We start from the raw sequence: 8,294 nt of genomic DNA on the forward strand, positions 1-8,294 counted from the left end.
CGTTTGGCAGAGTATCTGTGTGTAGGTTAATTTAGAACCAGCTGGGCCCCCCCCCCCCCCCCCCCCCCCCCCCCCAAGGCACTGGAGATAGGCGCAAGGCCTTCATGGGTTTCTCCATCACTTTTTTTTTTTTTTTAAGTTTCCTTTCTTGGTTTTGTTTTGTTTTTCAAACCAGGAGAATGGCCTGCATTTCCAAGGTCATTAGCTCTTCTTCTCCTGTCTCTTCTTTTCACGACCATATTGTTTTGTTTTGTTTTTCTTTAACCTAGGAAAAAATGCAACCACAAAAGTAATGTTTATCCTTCAAAATAGCAGCTGAAAAAGGCACAGGATGTGTGAGACTAAAAACGCTCTTTTGGTTTCCTCTCCTTTTTTGTGTGACTTTCCTTAGGTTCCTCCCAGAGGGAGCCTGCTATAAGTGACATTCTTCTGTTTGGCTTAGGAGGGGGAAGTTCCCCCAATGAGAGCATCATCTCCTTAGGAACATAACCTGGTCTGTTCTGTGCCTTTCGGCATGGGCTTAACTGCAGTTGAGCGATGAGTCTCCGCTGCGTTGTCTTCTTCATTATGACATGGCTTCAAGGGGATTAGTCTTCACTCTCTCTGCAGTTGTTTGAAAATAATCACGGATCATGGATCCCAGTGCTTCTGAAATACTGGCTTTCCTAGGGAACTCTATAAGAAAAACTTCTTAGAACTCTGTCTTCAACCAACAGAGCTGTTTCCTTTCTTTTTGGGTGCATTCCATAAGACAACAGGACTTATGAGTTCAAATTCTTGCCTCACAGAACTACTCATTCTTAATGACATGTGTCCTTTCTTCCACTTCTCATTTCCTACACCCCCTTTGCTCATTCTATCTTCCTTTATTTCTAGATCTTTGCACGGTCTTCTGCAACCACCTACCTACTTGCTATTGACTAGGGACCTTTCTCACCCCCCCTTATTTTGGGTGTGACTTTTATAAAGTATATAGGAACTGTGGCAAGGGGTTTTTCAAAAAACTGAATTGAATTGCTTTGATAAATGCCATTAAGACTCCTTGTCTGCAGTATACATATGTTTGTTTCTGTTACATGTACTCTAATCCTTCATAAAATTAACTCTGGTCTCTCAGAATGATGGTCAGGCTATTTCTTGGTAATGACTATAACGCAATGTTTTATTATGCCTCCAAAGTATCATCTTTCTCTTTGTAGGAGATAATTAATTCACTTACAGAAAGAAATGAGTTTCAAAGTTTAAAAACTGACTAATGCAAAGAAAGGAAAAACTGGTTATGGTCTATCTGGAGAAGCATGCTCCATAGGTAGTTTGACCCACAACACTGAAAGATGAGGCATTGAAAGAGTCAAGAACAAGTGGTCCCCATCTGAGTAGTGCATAGTCACATTGAAATATCACCCCCCTTTTATCTTTTATTTATTTATTTATTTATTTATTTATTTATTTTTTAAAGATTTTATTTATTTATTTGACAGAGAGAGACATAGTGAGAGCAGGAACACAAGCAGGGGGAGTGGGAGAGGGAGAAGCAGGCTTCCCGCGTAGCAGGGAGCCCGATATGGGACTCGATCCCAGGACCCTGGGATCATGACCTGAACCGAAGGCAGACGCTCAACGACTGAGCCACCCAGGCGCCCCCCCTTTTATCTTTTTAAAAAAAAATTTTTTTTTAAGTAGGCTCCATGCCCAACATGGGGCTTGAACACAAGACCCTGAGATCAAGAGATCAATGCTCTACTGACTGAGCCAGCCAGGTGCTCCTATTGTCCTTCTTTTTGGTGACTTAAGGAGCTTTAACTGAGACTCTATTACTTTATTATTTTTTTTAAATAAAGATTTTATTTATTCATTTGACAGAGAGAGACAGCGAGAGAGGGAACACATGCAGGGGGAGTAGGAGAGGGATAAACAGGCTTCCTGCTGAGCAGGGGCTTGATCCCAGGACCTTGGGGTCATGACCCGAGCCAAAGGCATACGAGAAGCTTGAGGACTGACCCACCCAGGTGCCCTGAGACTCTACTACTTTAGGAAAGTTTCTAAGTGTATGGGTATTTCTAGAATGACTGGTAGTTTTTGTTTCTTTTCTATTGACTGGAGGTTTATTTGCAGTTTTATGCAGTTCTGTTCTTTCAGGGAATGTCTTCCTGCATTTGTTCCTTCAGTTCTTCTATTCCATAAAAAACTGGCCCTGAGTGGGTACTTAGAAAGGGGAAGAAATGCTCTTTTTTCTTTGCTGTTTTCACTGAGGAAACCAAAGGCAGACCACTTCCTTGTTATATCTTTTAGCATCTTATCAGATTTTCTTTTATAATATTTTTTTCTCTGTGTGTGGTCTTATAATGCAAATGGCAGTTAAGTGTGCTATTTCTGGCTTAGGTCAGGTATTTTCTCAAGACAGATTTTATAGGCCTTTTATGCAGTGTGATCAACCAGCCCCAAGAATATCCTAAGGACAAACTTCCGTGTTTAATACACCTAACATGCCTGAATTTCCCTTGGCCTTCAAAATGTATGTCCTGAATCAGCTCTTATTTTATCTGTCTGAAACATCCTTTAAGGGAAATTACAAAAATAAAAAAGAGGTTTTTACATAAATATTTGGTTCTTGGTTCTCTGGAGTTTTAATAAGTCAAACTTTCTCTCCCTTTGCTTAAAATAAGCCAGAGGAAAACTAGATGAATGATTACACAGAAACCGTCTCTTTAGATGCTGTCTGCCTCAAAGTCCAAACAATTTTTCTGTTGGGTATAAGTTCTCTCTGTTATGCAGTGATTCAAAGCATAACAGAAGAAAGTGGACTGTACCAAATTCAAAGTAAAAATCCAAGTAGATTTCTCCAGCTGTGGTGGGTTTATTTGCATTTCCCATATTTTGTTTTCAGGTCCCTTAAAGTGGTCTGGGACCCAGGCTAATTTGCCCAGTATGGACTAGGGAATAAATAACTCCTTTTGTATCTGAGTGCTTCGTAGGGAGCAGTCTGCAACAGGGAGGCTCTTAAACACATTTCTTTAAGACCTCTTTTTGTCCCTGGCATGGGTCAGCGGGCACAATGTACTTCTTACACTTTAATCTCACCTGGAGCTCCTTTGGTTATAAATTCTCAAATTCCTTTACCATTATCACCTCACTAAAGAGACAAATATTTTTAACAGTCTTCAGCATCAAAACCATCTTAAAAAACTTTTTTTTTTTTTAAATAGAGAGTATTGGGACAAAAGAAGAAACCAGCTCATTTCACCAGCTCAAGGATCTGGCAATATCACCCAATTGAAGAAACACAGTTCTCAAGGACATGCCCTACCGCTGCTGGCCCTGGGAGTGCAGCAGCATGGAGTCTGATCTGGGCAACATAGGTTAACTGTGTCCGTCAGTTCTAAGGGTTTCTTTGTCAATAACCCGTTGTGAGGCCTTTCCCAGGTCTTTGTGTCTACTAAGGGTGAGGATCACAGGGGACAGTTATAGGTAGGCACAGACTGCCATGTTGATCTAGGACATATCTCTGAGTAGATAAGAAACAGCCTTCTCATCAATATCTATGGCTGAAAACCATCTATACTGGAAGCCACCTAGAAATCACACACACACACACAAAAGCCCTTACTGTTTCTGTGCTGCTAATTACGCTGCTTTATGAATGATTTTCTTGTTTAGTAACTACTGCCGGATGCAATGTATCTTGGGGTTCGAAGGTGGAAAGGTCACCTTAGTGATCTTTGACCACAGTTCCAATGACCACGGTTTTGCAGGAGACCAAAATCATTCAAGTTTTTCTTTTGATTTTTGAATATTTTTGTTTAATGATCATAAGGAAAGTAATTTCGTAGTGGCCTTTAAAAATAAGACTGTCTAAACAAGCATGACCTTCCCATTAGGTTGAATTGCAATCTGTTCTTGGACTAGGCAGAAAAAGAACTATGAGGAACTTCTTGAAGCCTTTTTCCAGGACTGTGATTCTATTAGTTAGAACATTGTTTGCACACAAGGCAAAGTCCTCTGGCTATTAAGTCTGAAAACATGGGACTTCACACTTATAGTTTTCAGAAATTTAAGTGTCCCAAGCCAGCCACATTTGTTTTTTGATTTCCTGCCCAGCACTTCTATTTTGACTTAGATTTAAATTGTACATATATATTTTTTTAATTGCACATGTCTCAGATGTAATTAATGAGTATGTATGAAATATAAGGTATAATATACAAATATATTTAGAGATGTGGAATATCAAACCCTGATTAGACTATCTCACTCATTATCATAAAGGTTCTAGACAAAATAATTTTTAAAATTATTTAGCAGTTAAGTTTACAAAATATTTCTGAGAGATAATGTATATTGCCATATGTTCCCCTAATGAATGTAGCTGCATTTTATTTATTTTTTTTTTAAAGATTTTATTTATTTATTTGACAGAGAGAGAGAGAGAGCACAAGTAGGCAGAGAGGCAGGCAGAGGGAGAGAGAGAAGCAGGCTCTCCACTGAGCAGGGAGCCCGATGTGGGGCTCGATTCCAGGACTCTGGGATCATGACCTGAGCCGAAGGCAGCTGCTTAACCGACTGAGCCACCCAGGCGCCCCAAATGTAGCTGCATTTTAAACAATATTTTCGGAGTTAGGATTAAGTGATATTATTTTCTTTATTTCATTAAAGTGTCACAGTGTTAAATAATTCACCAGAATCCATATAAAGTTAGCATTGTTTTTGTCTCTGCTGTGGGGAAAAGATCAAAAAATAAGGAAAAAAATATAGGGATCTCATGGGGCCTTTTAATTAGATCCTGGGGTAATTAATACATTTTTTAAAAAATTGGTGTTACATGGAGTCTGCCTTCATGTGCTTTTTATATGTGCCCTACTATGTGTGTCAGGTTTATCTCATTTTAGCAAAGTGCACAAAAAGATGGAATTAACAGTGTGCAAATTTAATCAAACATCTAAGAAACCCACTGAAAGAAATTTCTTAGTACTAACTTCCTATTCCTCTTCTGTTATAACAAAATGGGATTAAAAATGGCAAACTGTTGCTTTCTCCGTACTAATTAAAATAATAATTTTGGTAAAGCTAGAAGGAGGGCAAATTCCTATACTGAAAGCCAGCCAGAATAGAGTGGACAGAGCACTGGGGACTTAAGTCTGGCTTGATGACGCAGGGCCTTGAAGTTTAGATTATACACATACACACATTGTGGGCATGGTGGGGGTGGGGAGGAGGGTTGTAGATCATATATGCAGTCATGACAGAGAAATATCAGTGCCTCCTCCCACAGTCCATGTTGCCAAAATAATGACTATGATAACAGCAACACTTCTATGTCATTTGCCCGCTAGCCTTCCTGGGTGAAGCCCAGTATGACACTTGGTAAGATTTCACTGGAGTAAGGCAGACTTCTTATGATATTTAGCCAGCTTCTGTGCATATTTCTCTTACCTTGCTTGACTTATACACACACACAAGATCTCTATTATATGTTATTAGTAATGTTGGTTTATACAGTATCCCTTCTTCTAACATATGAGTATTAGAAATGTATCTAATTTATCCTCATTAAGAAAAAAAAGAGGGAAACTTTTCAATGGCCTGGAAATTTCTGTTTGGTGTTTCCTTCTTTCTCATTCGCTCAGAGTGCCAATCAATCTTTACAGAGCAATCTTTTTGTTTTGTTTTGTTCTGAACAGGTTATTTGCAGAAACTTTCAGCAATTCTGTCAGAAAAAAAATTCCACACTACTCATTGTAACACGACATAGAGATTTATGGCTCTATCCTCCCTATCTTGCTGTTATGCCCCACATTACTCAGCATGTATCCACTAGAGGCCCCCGCCCAGTCCTCTCTCAAGGTGGTCTTGGTGTCCTTGTTCATGCTGTTTCCTTCACTCCGGCTGTTGTTCTCTCTTCCTTTCTCTGCATCCAAGTCTTTTCCATCCCTCCAACTAAAATCCTGTCTCCTCTATGAAACTTCACCAGGTCCTCCAGGTCATTCTAGACCTCATTCAATGTCATATTATGAACACTTGGCTTATTCAAGTATTGCTGGTAAAATATGAGGCATGGTGAAGTTTAAGCAAGACTAGGGTTCAGGTTGTTTGAGTGGATTCTGCCTGTTGGACCATCTCTGTGCCTTTTTGCCATTTCTCTCTCTCTCTCTTTGACTTGTTTTTCTCATCTTTTCTCTCTTTTTTTCTCCCTCCCTCCCTCATGTGAAGAGACATGTCCCAAGCATGGATGTACTTGGAAAGCCATACTTTGGAGGAGGGAAGCTAATAGATGGCAACTAAAAGACTGTGGAGAGTATCCAGTCTTTCCACCATCAAAAAGAAACAAAACAAAAAACCCAAATGCCACAGTCAATCAAATCAAGAGAACTGAATTTATTATTAGGACAATTCCCAAAGGCATATTACAGCCTGAGATTCTGAGAGAAAACAACAAAACCCTGAAAAAAAAATAATTAAGTCAGTTCATCAAGGAAAACAATGACATGGTATAAAATAAAATAATTGAAAAACATATATGGTATTGAGGTAAGGAGGTGGTAAGAAATATAAACCTGGGAGATAAGAAATTTAGAATCAATAAAGATTTATCTAAAGTTATGGAGAGAAGAACAGTGCTTGCTTATATCTGAACAGAGGCAAGGTGAAGCCTTCACCATTGCCTAGAAGAAATACTTCTTTTTTTTTTTAAGATTTTTATTTGAGAGAGAGAATGAGAGAGAGAGAGAGAGCACAAGAGGGGGGAGCGGGAGAGGGAGAAGCAGACTCCCTGCTGAGCAGGGAGCCCAAAGCGGGACTCGATCCCAGGACTCCAGGATCATGACCTGAGCCGAAGGCAATCGCTTAACGGACTGAGCCACCCAGGCGCCCCTGGAAGAAATACTTCTTAAATAAAAGCTGAGACAGCTGCAGGAGGCCCAGCCACAGGCACACACTGGGTTAAGAGAGAAAGTATCAAGAGCACATTTCAAAGGGCATACTGAGTGATGTCACACCAAGGGCCCTAAATTTGCAAAAATTTCCAATTCTCCTGCTAAGCCTGAAAGAGAATGAATTGAAAGTATGGAGATGCAAACAACCTAAAAAAAAAATCCGTCTCCAAGCGCATCATACAAATCCAAATGATCTAAGATTCTTGAATTTAATTCTCTGATTCTGTTTTGTCTTCCCTCCTGGTTAAACAGAAAAACACTAACATCAACGTGAAATGTAAAGCAAGGATCACTTTTAAAATAGAGGCTCCTTATTCTTCCAAAATCACCGTGATAAAGGAAAATAAAGGTCTTCTGGAAGCCCCTTTACATTCAGTAGTCAATGGTAAGCTATCACTATGTTTTTAACTTTCTTTTGTTGAGTCATCAACTCTCCTCCTCCTCTACTCCTTCCAGGGTCAACAGACAACCTTTTATTAAATCATGGGACTGTATTTGCTATGTTTGGTTTTGATCCAGCTTCTTTATTATCTCTGCTGTTGTTGTGCACTACACTGTTTTGTAGACACACCAGATAAAATGGGGAAACAAAACCAGGAGACTATTCCCAGACTGTTTGCCAACGGATTTTAAACTGTTGCTGGATACTAGTACCCAAAATAATGAATGTTTTTTATTTCCAAGTCTTGTAGAATAGAAATGGGGGGGGTGTGTTAATTTCTGATTCTGTCAAATGCCTTCATTCTTTCTTTGCCTTAGTTTCCTGATTTGTTTAATAGTGTCCCGAATTTTGTTTTCTTTTCTTCCCTAATTCTATGTAGTGCAAATGCCTTGAATATTTTTCCATCATTCCATCATAACAAGAGAAGCAGGAAGGATATATGTATAATCATTTATAATCCTCCCGATCTTGCTATCAGAATTCCTTAGTTTCCAATTGTAGTGTCTCAGGAAATCTATGAAACTATGCCAGTTCACAAAGTAAACCTTGCAGAGTTGGTCCCTGGACAAGTGAGGCCCAGGGAATTTCAGTAAGTTACCACAAGACATATGGCTGGCTAGGGTCAGAACTCAGGAGACCTGGAATTCAACTTTTGCCATTCTCAATTGAACACTTAATTTTCACTGAAATTTCAGAATGCCTAAGCAGACTTAAGGTCTGGATTGGGTTTCTCTCTCAGTCCAGTATAATCTTTGGAAACATATGATCAGAAAGATACGAAGATCTTGAACTATTTCACAGGAATTTCGGGTCTGATTCTACCGTCTGAGACCTAACCTTTTCCTTGAGCAGAGCCACATTTCCAAGCACCTCAGCCACAACCTACTTTCTTCACAGTTGACCCAGGTCAGAGTTGACACAGC

The sequence above is a fragment of the Phoca vitulina genome, unplaced genomic scaffold (assembly GCF_004348235.1).
Source record: "Phoca vitulina isolate PV1807 unplaced genomic scaffold, GSC_HSeal_1.0 scaffold5, whole genome shotgun sequence".
NCBI classification, from domain to species: Eukaryota; Metazoa; Chordata; class Mammalia; order Carnivora; family Phocidae; genus Phoca; species Phoca vitulina.